Source organism: Anastrepha ludens, chromosome 2 (genome assembly GCF_028408465.1).
Source record: "Anastrepha ludens isolate Willacy chromosome 2, idAnaLude1.1, whole genome shotgun sequence".
Taxonomy (NCBI): domain Eukaryota; kingdom Metazoa; phylum Arthropoda; class Insecta; order Diptera; family Tephritidae; genus Anastrepha; species Anastrepha ludens.
The window spans coordinates 123,829,524-123,844,174 of NC_071498.1; positions in this window are offsets into that span (position 1 = coordinate 123,829,524).

Below are 14,651 nucleotides of genomic sequence, written 5' to 3' on the forward strand. Positions count from 1 at the left end.
TTTTTGTTGACTTTTTGATATTTTCTGGTGTTACCGCCTGACTTGGACTTCCATTGCGCTGTACATCATCGGTGTCTCTACGACCACCGACTACGTTTGAAGTCATCAAATCATCGTTTTATTGTTGTTTCTGATGGAGCGAAGTCCCCCACACTTTTCAAGCCATTGATTCGCTTGAACGCTATTTTTTTTGAATTAAGAAGCAAGTAAAATTAAAATACGAAACTCTTTTTGATCCATTGTTTTGAAAATTTCGGTCCTTATTATGAGCAACATTCGATCTTCGACTGTAGTCGAAAGTGCTGATCGAACGAATTTTCATTTGGTATTATGGTGCTCATTCGTTGAAGAATAGGACTATTGTGAATTACGATCGCTCGACGCATTTTCAATAGATAATTTTTCTCAGCTGATACAGCAAATCGAAATAAAAGAAAAACCGATTGTGTTGAAGTTCTTTGCTAACAACATTTTTAAAAGTTAAAAAAAGTATTTTTTATGAAAATGAGTACAACGGAGTTGTGGTTCGACGATTCAAGATTAGTGAACTAGCTAGAAGTAGAAAACAGTTGAGGGGCGCATCCAGCTCCCTAGAAATGGCTTCCACTGAGTAAGTTTAGAATTTTCAAAATGTGTTGACGTACTTAATATTACAGAAATTTCCTTATAGATTTTTATAGAACTTTAGATTATCTAAAGAGGCGTTTATGAACCTACTGTCCAGTACAGAAAACCAGTTGCACCAGTGCACCCGAGCCAAATCCATTCCAAATATGTTAAAGCTAGCCACAGTTCTGCGATTTTGTGCTCAGGGATCGTACCAATTGAGTATTGGTAATGAAGGTATGTTAGGACTTGCTCAACCCACTGTGTACGATGATGCTGAAGATATTGAAGTGGAGTCAAATAACGGAGAAGTAGAAAACATAAGAAATTTAATTTTGAGAATATTATAGGTAAATCTAAAAAGTATTAAATAGAAACCGTTACGCCACAGTTTCTGTTTTATTTTTGTTATAAATTTTCTTTATTCAATTATTCGTCATTCGAAAAAATATGTATTTCAGTTCCTCTACGTATTTCAGCCCATACCTACCAAGGGAAAATAAAAATGTATTTCAATAAACATCACAAATAAAAACCATTATTAAGCTTAATCCATTTTGCTGCCGTTCTCACTGGTGGTCCCAAGCAATTCAGCTCCGTTGTAAATTCCTCCCATTTTTTTGCTGCTTGAACTTTGGTGCAAATCCCTTTTGTTAATTGTGGATTCGCCTTTCTAATTGTTGTTTGGTACTCACGACTTTCGACCTGCATAAAATTAACAAAATTAGTATATATTTATTATTTTGTTACTATAAAACCATAAATAATCGCAAACAACTTACACTTTAACAAGTTATCCCACAATACGCTACACGATCGAAAGCAAAGTTGCATTCGACTCTAAATTCGGTAAACAACGAAAATTTCGATAGGGTTGCACCGCTCATAATACCAAATTGACATTCGATTTTCGATCTTCGACAACCGGCGAATATCGAAGATCGAATGTAACTCATAATAGGGGCCTTCAAAACGTCACTCTTAGCACAATAACTCACGAACCAATGAATAGAATAGTACTAACTGAACAAGAGGTGAATTCAATACAACTAGTTTCATCTATGTGATCGGTTCGGGACTTTTCAACACTCTTTGTTAATAACAGTCAGAATTGATTCGTCTCGTCTTCAGATAAGCAATTAATTATAAATGAAAACCTTTTTTAATGGTAAAACTAAAAGCAAAAAATCAATTCACGTATTAAATTTGTCTAAGAAAACTTTTGGAGAATTGCATCATTTGTATGAAGAGTTATCGCTAGACGAGCAGACATTTTTCGAGTGTTAAAAAATGTCAATTAATATGTTTGATTACATTTTGCCAAAAATTGTAGCATTTATTGAAAACGGTGGGCAAATTAAAATAAAACTCCGATCATGGCCGCTGAAAGATTGTTCGTGACTTTAAGGTAGAAATCCAAATGGAAAATGTTCACTTAGATGGCCACTGCTTTTGTAATATTTGGGGTAGGGGGAAGAGGTGTAACACTTTATACCACATAAAAGCACAATTCAAACATTAGAAAAAGTAACCCCTATGCAATCCCTGGACACCCATTTGAAAATACAAAAACTCATTCGCAGTATTTTGTTAATCCAAGATAATTTAGTTTAATGAATTAAATTATCATTAATACATTTTTCAAAAGTATTTCGCGTTTATTTCACAGTTGCAATGAAATATAAACAAATCACTACAGCAAACGATTCGTCTTTGAAAACAGTACCACACGGTTTTACCTGACCTCATGCGCAACGTCTTCATCTTCGTCTTCGCTTCCACTCTGTCAGCAAACTATGTAAGCTATTCAAATATTTCAGTAAATAATTCAACAAGGCGCTACCAAACCTGTATAGGGGGTCCTCGAAAAAGTGAACCCACAGAAATCTGTAGACCGGTGTTCGAATTGCTGAATGACTTTGCTGATTACGGCGTGTTCCCAGCGCTGCGGCTTTTATAGAAAATTTTAATTAATAATCTAGTCTTTTTAGCAGCATGAGAAATATCGATATCGATAACTAAATTGTGGAGATTTACTTTGAAAAAAAAAAGAACTGTTCGCGAAGCTCATAGAGTGAAGTGTTGAAGAAGACGGCGAAGTATCGATTCGCCCCCGTTTTCAACTTGTTGGCCTTTGTTCTTCAACTACTTGGAAAATTAGGTAAGGACGTAAGGACCTTGGCTTACGTGCCCATAAAATACAGCTCCTGAGGGAGTTGAAGGCAAATGACCATCGATTGGCTGATTGGCCTCATTTAGATTTAGTATTTAGATTTATTCAAAAAGTAGTCAAAAATTGAACTCTGCGAAAGGATCATGTAAATCGTAGCTGCAGTAAACAAATGTCGGATGTCATATTAAAAAATAAATGCCATATAATTATTTACCAGATTATAATAAAAACAGCGCATTCCAACAATATTTTGTTTTGTAGTAAAATTTTAAGTTCTCAAGCTCTTAAAAAAACAGCCGATATAATATACTATATAAATTGATAATGCATATGTATATATAATTGACACTTTCACACTTTATTGGGTGTCTCACCGCGCTACTCTTTTTCCACAAATGCAGGACCCACAGTTTTATGCCGCTTCCGAGCGGCATAGTAGAAATAGAATTGAAGGTTTTCCGAGGAGCGACAGCTTTTAGAAAAAACTTTTTCATCATTAGGTGTTTCATGCACGGAAATTCGAGTCAGGCCACTACCGAATATTGGTCACGCACCATTTCATTCGGCTACGGCTACTGTAATCGTGTGAAGATTTTGATTTAAATTTTGAAATTATTGTGCTTTAATATTATATTTAGAAGTGACCTAACAAGTTCTGTCTCAGACCCTATGCTTGACGCAGACAACAACTCTAAAAGTGTTCGAAATGCTAATGAAAGGATTTGTTTTCTTAGTGTTTCTAATAAGCGTCAGCTAACACCAGAAAGTAGTAATGACTGGTGATTAAGAAGAAAGCGAATTTCATTTACTTGTATTCTACAGTTTCCGGCAAACTTGGAGCCATTTGGATAACTGATAAAAAATAATTTGTGTACATTTGTACAAATTATTTTATTTGGAAGTAGGTATAGGGAATTTAACATATAAATTATCAAGTTTTTTTTCAATCGATTGATTACAAAAGGAAATCTCATGGACTACTCCCTAATTTGAAGTATAACAGCGTGGATTTCTGCGATTTGTTCGGGAAATTCTTTAGTACTTAGTTGCAATCCTCATTCAAAAACTAAAGCACAGCTAGGTACATTCGTCAACTTGATGTTGGAGATGTTCGTATGGGCTAGACAAATAAACAAAACTAATGGATCGGATTAAAAATCTTCACAGGGCACGGTCGTGTCATCGTTTGGTGAGGAGAAAGTAAAGTCTATGAAACAAACCCAGCGACCAGCACAGCACTAAAAGGAAAGTTCGTTCGCGAGGTTAATGGCATCCTGAAATCACTTCTCCAGCGAGAAGCATGGAGTACGCAGCCCAGATTCCAAAAATGTGTCCGAGGTAACAGTCACTATTTAGAGGAAATAATTTCTAAACACAAAAGTCCTCTTTGTATTAGTTGCCGAAACAATAATAATCGTAGTAATAGTTTTGAAATTTAGCTTTGAATTCCTAATTCTATCACCGGACGCCCTGTACATTCAAATAACTCTTCAAGAGAAAATGGGAATAGTAAAATATCAGATCACTTACCTAGACCTACTCTATTTACACACATATGTATATATGTGTAACACGCACGTAAGTTGAGACTAAGTTAACTTATTTAAAATATAGTAAAAAGTGCAGACTTTCCTTCAATTATTTCCTCAGGCTTTTATACAAATAAATATTTTCAATGTAAAAAACTTTAAAATTATCTTAATCCATTGGGGTCAATTAATGATTTGAAGCGTATAAAGGCTTCCGTTTATTGGATATGATGATGTTTATATGTATATGTGCACATACACAAATATAAATCGAGGAAAACAAACAGATAATAAAGTGGAAAACAACTGACCTCTAACAATTGATTTTACGTTACTTGTTTTCACTTGAAAACGTATTAGAAGAGAAGAAGAAAATAAATAAATAATAATTATGAATTTGATGATATCTTATCGAATTTGATCGATTGATGATAACTACAACGAGGTAATAAATTTCAATCATTGAGTGCAGCCGGTAAGAAGTGAATGCAATCGCTGCAATTGCTGAAGGCCTGAGCAGAGGTGGCGTTCAAGTGGAATGTGAAGGGAGTGTGGAAGAAAATAAATTATACTATACAAAATAGACTGCCATTTCTTATGCATTTGGCTGAGACCGGTGTTTCAAAAAGAAGTTAAAATAAGAAGCATTAACAAAGAAGCTACGATAACAGTAAAACCCAGTTATTTTTGCACAAATCTATTCTTTTATTTCAGCACGAGCTGTTACTCGGCGCTGCCGCAGAAAAACTAATTTTATTTTATTTAGTTGTATTGTATTTAGTTATAACATATTATGCATTAGTATTAACTGGTCATTGTTTAAAAGGCAGCCACTCTAGAAGGTTAGGACTCCCGTTCTTCAATTTCTGTAACACAGAAGAAGAGGAAACAATCAGACACCTTTTATATGAGTGTGTAAGCTTAGCTAAACGGAAATAGTGCATCTAAAACTAACGAAATTTTTTTTACTAAAGCTACCGGATGGTTTGAAAAGGAACCCATAGGGTAAGGATAGGTTCCAGTTGAATCACAATGGATCTAAGAAAGGTCTAAGTGTGTCTTTGCGACAGCCTCCCTACCTACCTACCTACCTAACATAAAATGAATATACAGTCTGTGTCAGATGAAAATAATCGGGTTTTTCCTGCTCCTGCAAGATATATTTTGTTCTGCTTTTTGCTGCGTAATAATCCTACTCAAGGGCTACGACTTAGATTAGTGTCGTTCGAAACGTCCCCGTAAACGCAACCAAACAAAAATGAATGAGAAGTACGCGAAGCGTTTCGAGGGGTATTTCCATGGAAACAAGAAAATAGTGTCACAGTAATGAACTGGCCATCCAAGTCCCCAGACGCCAACCCCATTGAAAATGTGTGGGGAGTTATGAAAAGGCATCTTGCCGGAAAACATGCCCACGATTTAAAGCAACTCGTGCGTCAAGTTTCCAAATCTAGTCCTCTTTGTCGACGAGCTACGCAGAAAAGCTGGCTTAAAGCATGCCGAAAAAATGACAGACTGTACTCGACAACGATGGTGACTACCCGGCTTATTGAGTAATTGCGAATCGTAGTTTTGTACAATACATACTTTCATGTAAAAAAATTTAAAATACTTATATATCTTTTATACTTCTTGAATAATCGTGTCTCCTTTTTTTTGATACAGACTGTGCTTGTCGAACTTTGATGATTCATTAAGATTTTTTTCATTAAGGGGGTAGTATGGTATTTTTTTTTTTTTTCATTTTTTTTTTTTTTTTTTTTTTAAATTATTCTAATATATAACATTTTAAGATTATTGTGTGAAAGTTTGAAGTGCATTAGAGTAAAATTGACAAAGACACAAAGGATTAAGTATCTACCTCTCCAACCGGATTTCACGCTGCCGAAAATCTTTAAACGCGTTTTTCTCACACTTGCCTTTTTTACGGTCGGTGTCCACTGTAGATTCATATCTACTGCACCGATTCTTTTCAAATTTGGTTTTTTTGTTTCTTTACTTTTTCACGAGGTAATGACGTCGAGTTTTTTTTTTTTTAAATTTTGTCATATTTTAAAACAACAAAGTTTTCAAGTTTTTTTTATGAAAAATCGGTGTTTTGACTTCAAAGCGCTTTAAAAAATTAAAAAAAACAAAAAAAAAAAAAAAATTTCACACAATATTCTTTAAATATGACTTTATAATGAAGAAATTTTAAAATTATGAATAAATCAACTGTGTCGACAAAAAAAATTTCGAAAAATATGCTTGTTTTACACCGAATTAACCATACTACCCCCTTAAGAGATTTTATTCAAGTGCTTCAGGATATACCAAATTTTTGTTTTTACGTCTCGAGCATACGAATACATTTTTTGGCTGTCCGCCAACTATATCAACCAAAAATTGTGTTGGATTATATTCTTTCAGTGCTTACATTCAGTTTGTTATGCTCTTTTTATCAATTCCCTATCACTTTTTGCCAATATCAAGTCATTGATGTTAAATGGTTTCGAATTCATACAATATTCAAAAATTTATTTGTACGGGAGGTGCCATGCCCTATTTATCTATATCGTCTACTTTTTGGCAATATTAGGTCATAGATATTTTATACGTCGCTGCGAAATCATAATACTCTACCGTGAATGGTCTAGAAACTACTTATGTATTTACAATAACAAGGAATTGGACTGCCACGCCTCCTTTATCAATGCCGTTCACTTTACTGAATTGTTGAGGTATTCATATTTTATCCAAATTTCAGTATTCAGGCACGAATGGATCCAAGAATATGTAATATTAAAAAATTAGTTTGCATGGTAGGTGCCACCCACCTTATTTAGATTAATTGTACTGCCTATATCTCTTCGGCAATCGCAAGCAATAAGTTGATGAAGTTTCATTGCAATCCGTTGATTAGTTCGTCAGCTATTAAAATACATATGCACATCTCCTCAAAGAAATAGAGTTTCACGCTGCCTGTACTCCCTACCGTAGTTCATTGGCATTTTCAATTTTTTTTTTTTACCCAACTTAACCTTAATATCACTCCACAGATTTTCAATGGGGTTAAGGTCGGGTGCATCGACCACGCATTAAGAAAGGATGCAAACAACATTGCACATTTAGCTTTGGAATAGAACTCGATCGGTACCGGAAGCCGAGGGCGACCAAAAACTACGTGGATGCGTACAGTTGTTAATGAAAGAACCAAAACGTTGAACGATTTACGATACTTGGCTCGTAATAGAGATGCTTTGCAGACAGGCTAAGTTTCTAATTTTATAATGTAAATTATTTGTAATTATAACCGCCAATAATAAAAGTAAGGTCGGGGCATTATGCGACTTTGTCCACTTTTGCTATGCGCTTGGGGTCGTTATCATGAATGAAAACCTAATTTAGTTGCTTGTACTGGAAGAAATATGACTTTGTCGCATTTTTGAGAATATAAAGATAAGCAACTTTATCCATACTGCTATTTATTCACACTATTGGTCCAACTCCATTCCAAGAAAATGGTGCCCAAACTTTCAAGCATGTTTGCTATATCGAGGCTATATTCCCAGCGTTAGCACTTGAGAGGACTTAAAAGGGTTACGCTTACTTTCCTTAATTATGGCCTTGTCGTGCTGAATTGTAATCTTTCATGTAGTGCTATAAATAAATTTGATAATTTTTATTTAGCTGCTCAAATTAATCAAAAGCTCGAAAATTTCGAACAAGCATTTTCGCAGTTGAGCAATGAAAGAGTTTCGAGCGATTATCAAGATAGTCGCACTGCTCTATACACGGGCATTTAGAGCTGTAGTACACACTCATGGTCCTATAATTATCTGAAATATATAATATATATATTTTTTTTTTTTCAATACACGAAAAGACTTAATAAAACATTTTATTGGAAAGGCAAAGATGCGGAAATAAAGAAATAAATATTATTGAAGTATCATTGCACAAGGCTATAATGGTTTAAAAAAATTATGGGTCGAATATAATTCGGAAACAAGTAATTCAGTTTAAGTATCAGTGAAGTACATTTCGTGAGTGCATATACTTGTCCTGTATACCAAATGCCACGTAAGTGCTCTGAGAATTACACTTAATGAAATCTGTGATCTGATGACATAAGTCGGCTTAAGTCGAATCGAAAGTTTGTTTAATTTTTATGACAAATTCTTTCTTCCAGTAAAAAATCGTATTATTATTTTTTCTTTATATTTAAATAAATGAAAAGGAAAAACGATAATAAATAGAAGTAGAATCGTAAAGTAGAGTGACAGCTAGTCCTTTTTGTTTGTATTTAGATATAAGCATTTTTGATATACTTGTAAAGGGTGTTTTTTTTAGAGGTTAGGTTTTCAAGTTGGCACTACTTTTTTCGTAGATGGTCTTTTTGACAGCTGTCACTTGATTTATGCTCAGTTTGGTTTGCCATTTCATAATGAATAGACTTACACCTGAACAACGTTTGCAAATCGTGCAAATTTGGGCCCAAAACGAGATGGCCACCGATCCCGATTTTCACAAGAAAATTTTGTTCAGCGATGAAGCTCACTTTTGGTTGAATGGGTATGTCAATAAGCAAAATTGTCGCATTTGGAGTGAACATAATCCACAAGCCATTGCTGAGACGCCGTTATATCCTCAAAAAGTCACTGTTTGGTGTGCTCTATGGGCAGAGGGAATCACTGGTCCATATTTCTTTAAAAATTAAGCCGGCCATAATGTTACAGTCAATGGAGAGCGCTATAGAGCCATGATTAATGACTTTTTCGTGCCTGAATTGGACGATGTTGATGTGGACGACCTTTGGTTCCAACAAGACGGCGCTACATGCCATACAGCCAACGCAACAATCGATTTATTGAAGGAAACTTTTGGTGAGCGCATTATCTCGCGCCGTGGACCTGTGGCGTGGCCTCCAAGATCGTGCGATATAACACCGCTGGACTATTTCTTGTGGGGCTATGTGAAGTCGCTTGTCTACGCAGATAAGCCCGAGACGATTGACGTCTTGGAAGAGAATATTCGGCGCGTTATTGCTGACATACGGCCCCAATTGCTGCAAAAAGTGGTCGAAAATTGGGCCTCTGGGCTGGAATTTATTCGAGCCAGCCGCGGCGGCCACTTCCCCGAAATCATTTTTAAAACATAATGGCAAACCCTTATCTTTATAATAAAGCTAAATTCTTGGCCATAACATTGAATTATATACGTTTTATTTCATCTTGAAAACCTAACCTCTAAAAAAACACCCTTTATTAGCGACCACCGTAGCCGAATGGGTTGGTGCGTGACTACCATTGAGAGGTGCACGGGTTTCAAATCCCGTACACGAAGCACCAAATGATAAAAGAAGTTGTTTCTAGTAGCAGTCGCTCCTTGGCAGGCAATGGCAAACCCCCGAGTGTATTTCGGCCTTGAAAAAGCTCCTCATAAAATCTCTATGCGGAGACGGCTTAAAACTGTAAGTTCCTCCATTTATGGAAAATAATCAAGGCGCACACCACAATTAGGAGGAGGAGCTCGGCTAAACATCAAAAAAAGGCTCTAAGCGCCAGTTATATGTATATATCTATATAATATTATATATTTAACAAAAGCAAAAATTATAAAATTATGCCTAAGGTTTAATATTTAGAACGCTATTAAGAAAACGATTTCATTTTTGCCTGAGGCTACTTTAGTTACTATGGTAAATGACCACAGAAATTCCAAGACATGAAATTACACAATTAGCATGTAATGATGCCAGTGCTCGAAAGACCTACAGTGCCGCGTAGTACCCCGTCAAGCTCACAGTATCTTGTTTGTAATCCGGCTCAAGTTTTTAAAAGATGTAGGGAATTAAAAATATATGTACGAGTATACATAAATTTTTCAAATTCTAGTATAATTACTATAATTCTGGGCAATCTTTATTATTATTTTATCCGCTTATTTGTCCGAAATGGCTCAGACGCACATGAAGCCATTCTCCGGAGCTGATTAAGAGACCAGGAATGTAAAAGCATTTCTTTTTTACTTAAAATTGTAAAGCATTGAGTGAATGTTATCAATATTCTAATATTGAATATTCTTTCATAGCATCTAAACAACATTTTGGCCAATGTGATACAACTTTTCTGGGCGTATGGTAGGACTCAAGGACGGCAGCAGCTAATTAATACTCGTACAATGGCGTTCATTGTAGGTGGCTGTGGTGCTATTGAGTGACATAATGGCAAAGGGCGCTTGGTTCAAGCACTTATTTGAATATTTGGATATGAGTTTTATTGAATTTATCACGTTTGCCAACAGTTTGAAGGCGTCCATATTTTAGGCTGGAAGTACCACAAAACTGATTACAAATTAAAAGAAAACTACAAGTTGAGGTAACTAGAAATAGAAGCAAAGGGCCTAATGCATTCAGCTTCATAAATAAATGGCATTGGGATCTAATGAAACATTGGATAGAATCCAATTACCTGCAAGTAATGGATGTTTCTTAGCTATACGAGAACTGATATCGATAACTATGGTTGAAAGCTGAAAACGGCAAACTGACATTTCACTTGACATTTCTGTTCAGTAAGGCTTAGCAAGTCATCATGGATCGTTTAATGCCAGGACAAAGCTTCCAAATTGTAAAAATTTGGTTAAAAAAAAAAAAGACATATGTTTGCGAAATTCATAGAGCACTGGCGGCATCGTCGGCCCTTATTTTTTTCAAAATGAGGTAGTAGCTGATATTACTGTGAATAGCGAGCGCCATTGAGCCATGCTTACTGATATTTTGTTTCCACAAATTAACCAGCTAAACATCGGGCACATTTGGTTCCAACAAGACGGCGAAACTTGCCACACAGGGCGCTTCACAATCGATTTATTGCGATATTCAAAGCACCACTGTTGCCACATCGCCAGATTTATTGGGGAAAATTGGACTGATCTAATGGATCGTGTACCTCGTAGCCGCGGCGGACTTATACCGGATCTCATATTCATAAAATAAATGCCATGACATCCAGATTATAATAAAAGAATCATTCCAAAAATATTTCCTTCTTGTATTATTATTTAAAATTCTAGAGCACTAAAAAATACACCCGATAGAATGAAAAATTAAATTGCACAAGTGCCAATGAGAAAAAACTGGAAGAAGTATGCAAAACTATATTGGTTCACTAAAAAGAAAATGTCTAACAAAATTTCGCTTTTTTCTTAATTTTTTCTTAATTTAGCGAAATTCATCACCTCATCGAAAAATTTATAATTTTTGCAAATGGTGTCATACGTCAATCATATATGAGACTTGTGCACTAGACAGCTGTAGTATACGAACAGACAAGTGATGGAATGCGTAAAGTTAAAAAAGATTCCATCACTCAAAATCATTATTTTTATTTCGTAAAAAAGTGATGCACAAACAAAATTGGATACTTATATTTGGGCCACCTTGTAGAATGCCTTAACACATTACCTACCGTGTGTACATATTTGAGATTTTTGTTGAGCTTCACGTGCTTACACTTAAAGTGCCGATAACTGTTAATTTTAATTTCGAAACAAATAAAATTAGATTTATTTATTTCTGCTAAAACTTTACAGGATTGCATTTTTCAGTTCTTCCTTTGTCACGTTTAATCGTTCTTTGTCTAGAGTCTCTTACGGCATCGCTCGAGGATTATCACATATTTCAATATTTGTTTTCGCTTTGAGTATATTAGGTCAGAAATAAATAAATATACATATGTATGTAGTTTCATTAAGTTTTTCGGAAGTCGGGAGTTGACGCAACATTTGTTGGAAATCCTAGATTGTTATCTATCATTAGAAATAAATATAGCCTTTGCAGAATCTACACCAAGAAAGATATAGGGTGTTAGGAAAAAAGTACCTAAAATTACAAAATCCCTCCTACCTCCGAAATCAAGCATTTCACCCTGAATTTTTGTTCCTATCGCCATCCCCTATCTTCCCATGTGCACGTCCCCACGTAAAGCGGTACATCCTCTTTTTCATTCTTTTGAATTTTATCCGGCACCAGGGAAACTTTTTCTTTGCAAACATTAGCGGTAGGTAATGTGTTAAGATATTACAAATCTACTAAATCAAATATGACTCGCAAGCATATCGACCACTTACCACTTAGATTATGGCTAGAATGACGCTTGACGAGAATTTCCAAGCAAATTAAATTTTCTGAAGTTCAGAGAAATATAGAAACATAAACATTGCAAATACATTTATTATGCGTACAACATTTGAATCAGTTCATGGCTGATTCACAGACCTCCGCGTATCCCTCTCACAGTTTTTTTTTTTTTGAACCGAAAGGGATCTGCAGCAAAGCCTTTAGCTAACCATCACCACCAAGGTGTACACAGACAGGAGAATACTTTTGAAAAGACGCCAAATGTTGGGGCTTTTGCGGTGATCGACTGTTAGATTGATGTATTGACAACTAATAGACAAACTACAAACTACAAACATACATACATATGAGAATTCACAAGTAGTGACACTTCTGCACTTATCTTGCTTGGACAACTCATACGACAGAAATAAACAAAATCGAAAAATTGGACAATGTGTGAAAATTCATAGGAAAAATACAGCCTATCAAGCGGGTGAGTGCATGCAGAATAGTAGGTATGTATGTACATATGTATATGTATTCGTTGAATTAATAATAGATATACGTATGTATGTATGTATGCGGTCGCCACAGTCGAATAGGTTGGTGCGTGACTATCATTCGGAGTTCACAGAGAGAACGCAGGTTCGAATCTTTCTACGAGTAATAGCGGTCGCCCCTCGGCAGGCAAGGGCGAACCTCTGATTGTATTTCTGCTATGAAAAAGCTCCTGATCAAAATATCTGCCGTTCGGCTTGAATTTGTAGGTCCCTCCATTTACGGAGCAAAGTCAAGACGCACACCACAAATAGGAGGAAGAGCTCGGCCAAATACCCAAAAACGGGTGTACGCGCCATTTATATATTTATATATGTATATGTATATATAAGTATGTATGAAGAAAAAACTGCATGCGTTCGATTGCTACCATTCACATGCATTGAAAATGAAAACGCTGACTGATAAGACAGCTCACCAGTGGAGTAGTACTCATTGGAACATTTTTATTATTAAAGATACATTTTTATGAGTAGATTTCGACGGCGTGCGCACGTATGGAGGGAGAGTCGCATCGAACTACATACATACATACATATGTACATACATACATACGTACTCGCACAACAACTCCACCGATAATGCCAGCTGCGGACCCTAATGCTACAACGATGGCCGATAAGTAATACTAATAATTTTATTTAATAAGCTGTTGTACTTTTAATTAATAATAACAACCACAAACCTCTTGAGGTAAGCACACAAATACACGCAAATGCACACATTCGCAATAGCAGGGCGCCTCGTAGAGGCTGCACGGTGGCGCGTAGTGTGCTTTTAGCAATACTGAAGGCACTGACAGCTTGGAATGCTATGGCATGGCAATTGAGTGGCGTCTGAGTGTGATGTGCGGCGGCATGAGGCGGATCGATGAGTCAGTTATTGATTTTTGAGCAAGAGAAATTCGATAGTAAATTTTCAGCGCGACCAAGTTTAAATCTCAAATGCGAGGCCTGGAAAATATCTACAATACATACATACATATGTATGCAGGAACAGTTATACATATGTATTTAGGTACAGTTATATATACATACATATGTACATATTGTTGTACGAATTGTTGCTCCGAATAAAAGTAATAAATTTATCATTGACATTTAAATGACGATTTTGATGCGTACCTTAAGATTTTGCAGGCATAAAATTAATGTCTCAGTTACAAATATTTGCATTTTTCACAAAAAACTTGACACGTTAACAGAGGGAAATCCAACAAACAAAAACAAAAATACAAAAAATAACAAAAAATACAAAAAACAAGGCAAAGGAATGCCAATGTTGCCTGAGGTGGAAGCAACAGAGTCAGCCAGCAGTGCGGCAGTTTAGATTCTTCGGGCCAATATTTGCGTATATGATGTACTACAAACATAGTATGCACACACATACATTTACATGCACTTGTATGTATGTACATACAATGTGTACACAACAAATACAGACAAGTCGCACAGCAGACATCCCCACATTCATACATCCAGCCATACATACATACATACTCACATGCTCGTCGTACATACATTAGTACATCTCTGTCAATACTGCTCTGCAATGTCTCCGAATGCTTGCCAGCCTATGTGTGTGCGTGTAGTGGCAGTGTCAGTCGAATTTATCGAATAACCAACGGCAATAGCAAAAAGGACTATTAAAAAAATTAAAATGGTGGTAAACAGAACGCGCC